This window comes from Triturus cristatus, chromosome 10 (genome assembly GCF_964204655.1).
Source record: "Triturus cristatus chromosome 10, aTriCri1.1, whole genome shotgun sequence".
Taxonomy (NCBI): Eukaryota; Metazoa; Chordata; class Amphibia; order Caudata; family Salamandridae; genus Triturus; species Triturus cristatus.
The window spans coordinates 1,094,581,747-1,094,590,518 of record NC_140593.1 but is presented as its reverse complement, the minus strand read 5'-3'; the positions used below and the strand labels follow the sequence as shown (position 1 = coordinate 1,094,590,518).

The 8,772-nt window shown below is 45.0% G+C and overlaps 1 protein-coding gene across 3 annotated transcripts in view; it reads left to right on the top strand.

The window, feature by feature from the left end:
* The first annotated feature begins 231 nt into the window (after positions 1–231).
* GPR146 (G protein-coupled receptor 146) overlaps positions 232–8,772 on the top strand; it is a 154,490-nt gene continuing 145,949 nt past the window's right edge. For all 3 annotated transcript variants that reach the window (XM_085629295.1, XM_085629296.1, XM_085629293.1), the window contains exon 1: positions 232–769. The gene's annotated coding sequence lies outside the window, so the exon portion shown is untranslated. The remainder of the gene's footprint in view (positions 770–8,772) is intronic.

Genomic DNA, 8,772 nt, shown 5'->3' with positions numbered 1-8,772 from the left:
AGATAGAAAGGGAGGAGGATAAGATGTTTTCAAGTCCTTGGTAAAGGGGAAAACAAGAGATGAGTGCCGAGGGGGTGGGGGGAGCCGCACCACAGAGCGCCGGCCGGTTGCCAGGCGTGCTCGGGAGCATGACCGCGCCGCATTCAGTGCATGTAATGAAAGCCAGCGCTGAACACATTACACAGTGTTTCTGCCGAGAGCCAGCCGGCCCTCGGTGATTGGAATCAATAAAAACACTCGGCGAGGGGCCCAGTGGGGGTGAGCGCGAGGCGCAGCGGGCTGCCGCTTCCTGACGATTTCCCCATCTCCCTCCCCCGGAGTTAAAACTTCCACGATCACCGGGACAAGCGCCTCTTTCCTTTCTGGCATCGCAAGCGCCCTCGGACGGGGCATTTTTTTTGCTATTTTGTGTTTAGCCCTTTCCCGGCCCTCCCCCTACCACGGTCAGAAAGAAAAGGATTGTTTTCGGCCAGAGACGTCACACTTTCCCGGACAAGTGCAGTCCCCGCTCCCCTCCTCTTCCAGGACACTCGAATCACTTTCCAGAAGAAAAAAAATGCTGTAAAAGTGAAAGACGCAGGAGGGCGCGGAGTACCAACCAGAGGAAAAAAATCGAGCGAAATTACCAGAATGTCAGCTGCTGCCAGGGAGGGTTCAGGAGCCCGGCAGGACCGACCCAGGCGAGTGAGACGGCGCCCCAGGCTTTCTGCCTAATGTGGACAGTTTAATCGCCAAAGATGCACTTGGAACCGTCATAATCCGCGCTCTGGTGAGTTCCAGTTTATTGTATTTTTTTTGTTTTCTCCCCTTTTAAACCGGTGTATCTTTTTAAAGAGCCTTTAAAGGACGTGTTCCCCCGAGCCTGCCTTCTTTCACTTTACTTGAGAATGTTTACGTTTTATGTCCCGAGTCTTGTTCAGGAACGTGATGGATGGCATGTTCAACCTCTCACCACCAAATGTCCCTTATTAAGTGTTACCAAATGTTCCCTCCCCTCCCTACATCCGCTAAGCTTCGTTAATGAGCAGATTAGACCGGGGCACTATTTACTAAACGCAGAGACTTGGTAGCTTGCACCGGGGACTTGTTTACAATTTTTAACAATATTTATTTTTTCATATAAAACGTGGTAGCTTGCAGTAGGGTCTTGTTTAAACTTGAACATTTAAAATATTAACATCTAAATATATATTTGAGATGAAACTAGCCTTGAAGTTGCACTATGGCTCAGCCTCATAGTCCCTATGAAATTGCTTTCACGTCGGCAACAACCCAGCTAACAAACAGCCCCATGGAAGATAAAATAACACTTTCTGTGCCTTATTAAGAAAAATCAGGTTTTTGTGATTTAGTACTGACTTCGATGGACATTTTATATATATATATCTATATATCTATATATATATATATCGTTAAGAACTGGGTATTTTTAATTTTTAAACCTAAATTCTCGTCTGTGTTTTTGCTACGTTCACTTCATAAGTTAATCACTTCTTAGTGCAGTACGACCCAAAAAGTAAGTCTGTTCACAACTGTTGCCTTTGGCGTGCTTCTCTTAACTTGGACAGATACCGCAATGCTATCAACAGTGTGACGCAATCCGGTCACAGCCTTTTAGTCGCAAGCACTTTGAATTCTGGTACTTCTTTAAGGTTACCTGCTCTAAAATCACTCCATAGAAATTGATGTCAATTGGCTAAAAAAGCCCTGACTTGGTGGTGGTCTCACATTACAGATATGGTGTACTTTTTAGAAACATCCATCTATAAGATAATTTTTCATACGTGTGCAGCATATCCATATGTAGCATCTAGATGGTTCGCGGCCCAGCTGGCACGCAACCTTCAGCATCGTGGTCTTGCGGTGCGCCAAGATGTCATGGATGGAGTTCTTCTCTTAAAACAGCGTTTTACCTTAAAATAATTTAGAACAATCATGAGTTCGACTATCCACGTGTTTTGTAACTTTGGTTTTGGAATATGATATGGTGTATCTACTGACGTGAAATGTCAGTGTGGGGAGGTCAGCATTGCACGTTGGCGTGCCTACCTCACGTGACCTCTATGTACAAATGTACAGTACATATCTCCTCAGACTGCTTATGGTTCTAAATACTGATATGTGTTCACCGTTTATGGCATGTCCATCATTGACTCCATGGACAAATAGTGTTACATCAATATCTGCATCATGACCCTGATTTGGAGGCTGCAAATCGGTCGATGGGGAACCATCTTAGTAGATCCACAAACTCGGATGCTGATGCTGCGGTACAAAGTCTGAAGCTGTGGAACATTATGAAGAAGTTGGAGGTCACCTAAAAGCATTTTGTGGTCAAGGAAGGAAAATAATATTAGGTAACTGTGTGTGGCTCGAAAGTGCGGAGGACGATTTCTGCATTATTCAAGTATGGGTTCATGTTGTAAATTTAGAATTGGAAGATCTGACATACGACTCTAGGAACCCTCTGGACATACGCATCATGTATTCAAGTTCTTGCAAGTGGCAGCACGACCATAGTTGTCGGTATTCAAAACGCGAGGTAGCACCCTCAACCAAGAATTATTCATAAGATGGGGGCTTAGTCAGACACCAAAATAATATATAAGACCCGCGGCAAGAGTACAAAAAGTAAATGGAAAGAGGAGCGACTGAGGTAGTGGGCAAGGGTTGGTAGATGGTATGCATGAAGCAGTCAGAAGAAGGTCACATTGACTAAGTTTCTTTGTTTATGTTCACAAAACTATCTTAACAGTATTAAGTATGAGCGTTGTAGAATTTTTAAGACCTCAACTATTACAATTTGTTTGGCCTTAGGTTCCAAAGTACTGAGCAAATAATTCCTGTTTACTTATCTGTGTCCTCTCTCCACTGCTGACCTTCCTCCATTTTGATAGTTTGCCAGCTGGAATTCTCTACTTCCAGTTGCAATAAATCCATCGGAATGCGCAGCTGGCTCCTGATCCTTGCTACAGCTCATTCAAACCCTCTACTGTTCCGCTGCATCCCTCATTTTGAGATCTCGCCCAGGATGTTTTGCCATTTTTCATCACCAACATCTGCATTGTCTTTTCCCCCGTCTATCAGATTTCTGTCTACTGCTGCAAGTTTAGTTCCTCTTGTTCATTGGCTAAAACGGAACCTGGTGGGGGGTTTTACTATCCTGCCCCCTTTCCACACTTTTGAAGTGCCTCGCGGTTATATAAATGGCCCACTCCTCTTCTCATTCTAAGTTATTGTTCTAGAGTAGTTTATGTTCACCGATTCTTTTTCCTATCACGTTACTACACTGACTATACCCACATGTTTCTCTCCTTTGTTGATCACGCATATTCAGACACCCATCTGCCCACCTTCCTAAAGTTAGGATCAATTGTCTTTACCAATCAAGTTTCTCAGTGTCGAGAATATTTGTCCTTGTCTAGCTTTTCAGTGTCTATTTGCCAAATTAAACTTTGACTATTTCTCTTCTCGATTACTGCTCTTCAATGCATGGCTTTCTCCATGCCTGCTTTGTCCTTTCTCATGTTCAAATATAGTTTCATTCTTTTTAGATTATGTTGTCTATGTCATTGGCCACTGCCTTTCCAAATCCTCAAATGTTTCTCACAGAACGGAGCTTGATGTATCATCATAGTTCCTATTTTTTTCTGTTCATCGTATTATATGCACACACTTTCTTGTCTCATTATATTTCTTCCTCCTGAATAAATCTCCCCTTCCAAAACTTATGCTTCTCCAGGGGTATCATCCACCCCTCTGTTCTTCCCTCACACCCCTCCATAATTTCAGTTTTCTGATATTTTTGTATCAAGTAGGTGATTGTATAGCACGGCTACTCAGCTGTGAGGGTCTCGAGGCGCTGAGGAAGGTTGGGTGGGGGCTGCTGGTCCATCTGAGAGTCGAGGTTCAGTCAAAGAGCCAGGTCTTGAGGTCCTTCCTGAACTGTGTCAACGACGCAGATTGCCGGAGGTGGAGGGGCAGGGTGTTCCATGTCTTGGCTGCGAGGTAGGAGAAGGATCTGCCTCCGGTTCTGGTGTTGTGGATACGTGGGACGGAGGCCAGGGCGAGATGGGCAGAGAGGAGTTGTCTGGCAGGTGTGTGAAAATTGCATACACTTTGGGACTTTTTAATAGTTTTTACTTCTTTCTCCCTCTCTAGTTGGGGAAAGCAATGGAAAAGTTTGAATCACCATGTGAACAACATTGAGGGGGGAGAGAGATGAGGGATTCGGCTATAGCAAAGCACAAGGCCCATACAGACCTGTAGCTTCTGCAGATTCACAAACTCGCTGGACAATAGCTACTCGTACATCTGCCCTGCAGGAGTTAGCTGGCCAAAATATTTCTGAACTAATTATTTACGGCAGCAGCGGAGAAGGCCTTGGACAAGCTCCAATGGCACAATTATGACCATTGAGAAAAAGCTGGGAGGCTCCTGGCTGCACAATTACAACAGAGGGAATCTCAATTGGCCATTCCTGCAATTTGAGGCATATCCAGTTAATTTGCTGGTTCACCATCTTGGCATCGCGGGTCATTTTGCCTCTTATTAATCCTCCCTCCACATTTCAGAATCCAGAGGTACAGCTGCCAGCGTGGATGTATTCTTGGTCCCACTGCATTTTCCTATTCTGTTGAAGGAAGGTCGTGCTCTCCTAGAGTACATGGAGGAAGAGGTGGCAGAGGAAATATCTGCCATATCAATGTGCATATAATGCCTGAGAGAGGAGGATTCCCAGGTGAGATTTAAAAGTTTGGCAAAGTCTTGTGCCTTTCCTGACCCGGGCATACCAGGAAGCTGTAGAGACTGGCTCCTCGGGTGTCATATCTAATAAGCCACTATCACCCTTCTCCTTATGGAAAATAAGGATCAGTTGGAGGGTGTTAGCCATTGCCCAATCTTCCAGATCAATGTTGATGTCAAAATCATTTCCAAAATACTGGGGACATGATTGAGCAAAGTGATTCACCATTGAATTCATGAGTAATAGGTGGGTTTGTACCAGGTCATTGCTCCTGCAGTCACATACGGATGCTGATGCACCTCCTTTGGCTGACAAAAGAGAATTCAGATGAAATGTTAGCACTCTCACTAGATGCTGAGAAAGCGTTTGATCCAGTAGAGGGGTCATACTCTTTTCATGTCATGTCTCGCATTGGGTTAGGCCGTGAATCTCTGTGCAAGGTATGCCTTTTGTATGATTGCCCTATTGTGGGGACATCAGCGGTGGAGGCTTCCTGTCTGCCACCTGGAAGATATGCCCTGGTACCTGGCAGGGGTGTCCCCTATTCCCGCTTCTCTCTCTCCTCCCCATGAAGCCTCTTGTGGTGGCGAGCCACCTATTGTGGTCGGTTGTGGGCATCCCCACTGACGCAGGTGAGGTGAAAGCTCTATTCTACGCGGATGACATACTTTTTTTGTTGCCCCACCCAGGGCCTCTGATTGCATGCCCATCATTAACAAGTTCTCTCTATTGTCAGGCTACCAGATCACCTCTACGAAATGTGAAATGCTCCTGATGTATATATTTATCACGAACACCAGCTTACTTGGCTATAACATGTAATGTGTACCAGAAGGGTTTCTCTGCTGGATGTTCGTATCAATAGGCGGCTCTACGCAAAGTTTAGGACAGTCTTCTCTCCCTGATAGATCCAACCAGACAAGACGTCTTGAAGTGGATGCATCTGAATTTATCTTTGTGGTGTAAGGTACAGATGATCAAAAGATCTGTGACCTGACAATTCAATTACGTTTTGTGTATGTTACCCCTTCGGGTTCCCCATCAATGTGTTGCTGTAATCAAGGCAGATATCAGATCCTGTATGTGGATCTGGAGTGGACGCAAACTCGGGCTGAGAGTGCCTCGGCTGTGGGCGGATGCTGTAGCCAAGGGGCCTTCGACACATGACTTGTATGACACTTGCGTGGCCTTTCACCTTTCGCAACTATCCTCTATGCCTTATCTCTGTATGAGGCCCGGCTGTGGGTGGCACTTGAGCGACTTTTCGGTTGCCCTAATTTGTCTCTTCCTGTCTGCCTCACCACCATTAACCGCGTAGTGCCGACAAACCTGATGTTAATTGCAACAGCTACAGCCTGGTGTGTGGCTCTGAAACTCATGGGTATCCCATCGCTTCGACCTTACAGGGCACTACTGTAGCACAATGTGGCATTAAGCAGGGTAACCATTGTGTTGCGAGTCCTGGTACGGGATGGGCCTGAAACACGTGAATCTGCTGTACAGCAGAGCCCTACTCAAATAATATCAAGCCTTGAAACTTGAATTTGGTCTTCTGGACGTAGATCTCTGGTGGTACCGCCAACTGATCCATTGTCTTCTCACGCTGCTTTAGGGTCGTCACCAACGGACCCTTTGGGCCTGATTATAGGTAAAGGTGCTATTTATCACACCTTGTAAATAACGATACCCTGGGGCTCGTTAATTTATCAGGTGCGATAAATAGTACATATTACGATTTATTAGGAAATAACGTGCAGGTTTAGGTGTTGTAACACACCAAAAGCTGCACGGTACAGTAAATACTGTACACCTTTCCCCTGTTAAAATTCCCTTTCCAAAATTTAACGAAGCTTGAGATATTTAACGCATCCAATAGTTATCAGTTGCGTAAAATACCTTTTACCTCGTAATTCTGACCCATGTATGAACAGGCGTTTATGGTCTGGTCGGAATATAACGAACAACTTATGATCAGACTCTTTGTCTTCTTCTTTACTTCAATACCGCCGGCACTGGAACCAGTTCTGAGGGGTGGTCACTAGACTGTTTGGGGTTTTCAGCAAAACCCTGCATTCAGGTTCCTCGCTCAACACAACCAGACTAATGTGGCAAACGCTTTTTGCCTAAGTCTATCCTCCGGAAGTCTGGGCAACGCTACCTCTCGATCATAACAGGATACTGGGTCCAGGCTGAAGTTCTTGTATATCAAGGTTATGAATGATTGGTATTGATCTCCTTGGAAAATAAAAAGGGCAGAGCTCCATGCCCTTTGCTGCTGGAAATGTGACTCTGATAACTGTAACTTATACCAAATTCTTTAGTCTTGCCTGGTCCCAGCAAGTTAATGGATGACTGTGTGGCCGCAATTACGTCACTATTGTTCCCTTTCGATACCTCCCTGTCCTCAACTGGCAATCTCTCTGTGTTTGAGGTACCAGACCTGACTACCCATGCTAATCGCTAACTGGCGACTTCACTTGCAGTGACCTCAATGTGCATTCGTCAACATTTGTATCAACGCACCACACCAACATGTCATGAATGGCTGGTCGCTGTATAGAGTGTGGACAATCATAAACAAACTCGATACAAGCTCAAGACAAACTAGACGCCTTTGATGGGATTCGGAGAGCCTTTCTAGAATTATAAGGGATCACCACCAAATCGTTCCTCTTTATTAGTCCTCTTGCAATATGGCCGACTGTACCCAATGTGGAACTGAAGGAGATAACCTCTCCACTCCCACCTCCCCATCGACTAGGAACTCATCTTAATATGAGCTTTTTGACCAGCCCTAGTGGCCGCCTCACCCCTGTACTCGCAGGTGAAGGATATTGTCTTGTCTCTGCACTTCGTGTTTGTTGTCGTCTTGCACCTAGCTCTTCCTGCCCTCCAAGCTTCTGTGACTCCCCGACCAAAGTGGATGTCATAGTGTGAGATACTGTTGACCCATACACGCTGGGTGTTCACCATACACGCTGGGTGTTCACCACCTCGACTTTATGACCTTACAGCACATCTATATTGTGTGTGTGTGGAGGGGCATGGGCGATGGTAACTGGAGTGCTGTATATAATCAAGAATTCTGTTTGTGGGTTCTCATCCATCCTAGTTGGTCTTCGATGCTTTATAGGAATTTTTCTGCGTTTCAAGGTGTGACCTGGCTCCTGTGATCTCCTACACTTGTTTCCAACTTAGGGCCTTCTTTAGATCTTGGCAGATGGAATACTCCGTCACAAATGTGATGGATATCCCATCCACCGTATTACGATCTCCATAGGATATAATGGGATCGTAATACGGCGGATGGGATCTCCATCACGTTTATGACCGAGTATTCCCCTCTGCCAAGATCTAAATCAGGCCCTTAGCCTCTTATGATGGCGACCGTCAATCAACCTGCTGTACCATTCCCCCTCATTTCACCCCACTCCATCCTCTCATTATCCCCCAGTAGGTTTGAAGGTTTCTAAAATGCATGTACTTTGTGGCCTTGGACATCTTTGTATGACTGCTGACCTTTTGTCAGTGCATCCTTCATATCAACACTTTGTTGTCTGGGTCTCCGTCTTCCCTCCGTGCAAATTTTCTAAGTAAATAAATGTTGCAAAAAAAAATGTGAGCATCTCTTACTCTCTTCATCTTACATGTTGCAATGCATATACATATTGGATGCATACATTTTGAGTTATAGTATGTATGCTCCTGAACATTGTTCTGACATGTTTAGCAGTTTTCAAAGACCCCTTTATCCACCAAGCATATTTTCCTCCTTACAACTTAAAACCAGTCTAGAAAACTTTAACTTCCATCACAATGTATTAATAACCTCTCACATCCAAAGCACTGCCTTGGAACAGAAATCTCAGACCACAGACAGAAGAAGCACTAATGTCACTGCACAGAGTAACCACTGAGCCTCAAAATGATACGCGCACAAGCATCCAAGAAAGTGAAGTGAGAGCAAAGGGAAGACATTACCTTGGACTCAAAAATTGTCTTGGGCAATTTATAAACATAGTAAT